Below are 2,420 nucleotides of genomic sequence, written 5' to 3' on the forward strand. Positions count from 1 at the left end.
TAGATATTCTAAGTGATAACTTTCAAATGTAGTAACAGGTCCATGAAGAATAAACTACCCTTTACCATAGAAGCAGTGTTCTGATAATATAACAATGTCGTTCCCAGCTGATACAGACACTGTGCCTATCTGCATTTTGTCTGGTGGTAATGGGGCTACCTTGGCAAACATGTCAGAGTGGTCATACCTTCCTGTGTGACGTCCCGTATACAACAGGAGTTCCCTGATCCTGGTGCAGAAATGCCAGGATTTCTCCCTCCCCATATTGACGGATACCATTCAATTCAATAATTTAAAAAAAAGACAAAACAAGTAAAAGTTGTGTTTAACCAAATGTATATGCAGAGTGATAGGTAACTCTCCATTCAGAGACACCAGTATCGAGACCATCTGTCAGTCTGGACTTCATCACATCATCTTGCAAGTCTCCAGGTGCTGGCTCCATACATGTTTCTGTGAACACATAGTCACTGTTCTATTACCAATGGCAGTTAGTACTTTACTGTATTACCTATCCTATGTTAAAGTTTGAACAGGTCAGATAAAAACGACACAATTATGGTCTGGCAAAAGCCCCTCCGGTCCATCTGTAGAAATAGGCAGAGTTGAGTCCGTGTTCATCAGAGACACATAGAATGAAAAGTGTGTTGCTTTTACTGGACAGTTGTGCTGTACTGTATTATTAGTAATCACCTCATTGTGGATGTGTTGAGTGGGTGTGTTGAGTAGGTGTGTTGAGCGCCAGGTCTCTCCGCATCTCATGCATCTGTGAACACATACAGTACACACAGTCAATGTTCTATTACCAGTGGCAGTTCGGGATAGGTAGATATCTGACACACAAATACATACTATGTTGAAGTTTGAACAGGTCAGACTAAACCTACCTACATTTTGTTCTCCCCATCGACGACCGGCCTCGAGGTGAGGCTGGAGGTGAGGTCTTTGCCAGAGCCCTATTGATGGGTATAGCAGCGTAGATCGGCCCCTGACCCCTCATCAAAGATACTGGTCGGTCACACACACACAGAGCACTGATCACATTATCAATGGTGGTTATGAATAGCCTGGTGGAACCAACCAGATCGCCTTTCTATTTCACTTCAGATATCATCAAATGTGAAGTGAAATAGAAATGGTGAACACAGCGATCAGGCTGGTTCAACCAGGCTAGGTAGTGCTCTGGACATTATATGCATCCAAGAAGCAAATAAATACCAAACAAATAATGTCAGTTTACATAAATTATGTTTCACAATTGGTTATCGAATGTATCAAAAGTAATGAAGTGGGTTACCTTCTGTATTTGTACAAATGATGAGCTTGTGAAAGCTGTTGCTGCTGACAGGTGCAGGTTTCTGGCTGGATGAGGGGCCCCTTGCTGTTGCTGCTGACAGGTGCAGGTTTCTGGCTGGATGAGGGGCCCCTTGCTGGTCTTCTTTGTGAACTACTTCCGGCGCCGACAGAGATGGCCGCCTCGCTTCGCGTTCCTAGGAAACAATGCAGTTTTTTGTTTTTTTACGTGTTATTTCTTACATTGGTACCCCAGGTCATCTTAGGTTTCATTACATACAGTCGAGAAGAACTACTGAATATAAGAGCAGCGTCAACTCACCATCAGTACGACCAAGAATATGACTTTCGCGAAGCGGATCCTGTGTTCTGCCTTTCACACAGGACAACGGAATGGATCCCAGCCGGCGACCCAAAAAAACGACTTCGTAAAAGAGGGAAACAAAGCGGTCTTCTGGTCAGACTCCGGAGACGGGCACATCGCGCACCACTCCCTAGCATACTTCTCGCCAATGTCCAGTCTCTTGACAACAAGGTTGATGAAATCCGATCAGGGGTAGCATTCCAGAGGGACATCAGAGACTGTAACGTTCTTTGCTTCACGGAAACATGGCTCACTGGAGAGACGCTATCGGAGTCGGTGCAGCCAGCTGGTTTCTCCACGCATCACGCCGACAGAAACAAACATCTTTCTGGTAAGAAGAGGGGTGGGGCGTATGCTTTATGGTTAACGAGACGTGGTGTGGTCACAACAACATACAGGAACTCAAGTCCTTCTGTTCACCTGATTTAGAATTCCTCACAATCAAATGTCGACCGCATTATCTACCAAGGGAATTCTCTTCGATTATAATCACAGCCGTATATATTCCCCCCCAAGCAAACACATCGATGGCTCTGAACGAACTTTATTTGACTCTTTGCAAACTGGAATCCACATATCCTGAGGCTGCATTCATTGTAGCTGGGGATTTTAACAAGGCTAATCTGAAAACAAGACTCCCTAAATTGTATCAGCATATCGATTGCGCAACCAGGGCTGGCAAAACCTTGGATCATTGCTATTCTAACTTCCGCGACGCATATAAGGCCCTCTCCCACTCTCCTTTCGGAAAAGCTGACCACGA

General features: G+C 44.8%; 1 long non-coding RNA gene across 1 annotated transcript; it reads right to left on the minus strand.

Moving 5' to 3' along the window:
- Positions 1-336: 336 nt before the first annotated feature.
- On the minus strand, positions 337-1,477 carry LOC109868023 (uncharacterized). The gene is made up of 4 exons (XR_002251875.2): positions 1,298-1,477; positions 888-1,008; positions 694-766; positions 337-453 (listed from the first exon to the last, which is right to left on the minus strand). It is a non-coding gene; the product is annotated as an uncharacterized LOC109868023 (long non-coding RNA).
- Positions 1,478-2,420: the final 943 nt, after the last annotated feature.

The sequence above is a fragment of the Oncorhynchus kisutch genome, linkage group LG23 (genome assembly GCF_002021735.2).
Source record: "Oncorhynchus kisutch isolate 150728-3 linkage group LG23, Okis_V2, whole genome shotgun sequence".
Taxonomy (NCBI): domain Eukaryota; kingdom Metazoa; phylum Chordata; class Actinopteri; order Salmoniformes; family Salmonidae; genus Oncorhynchus; species Oncorhynchus kisutch.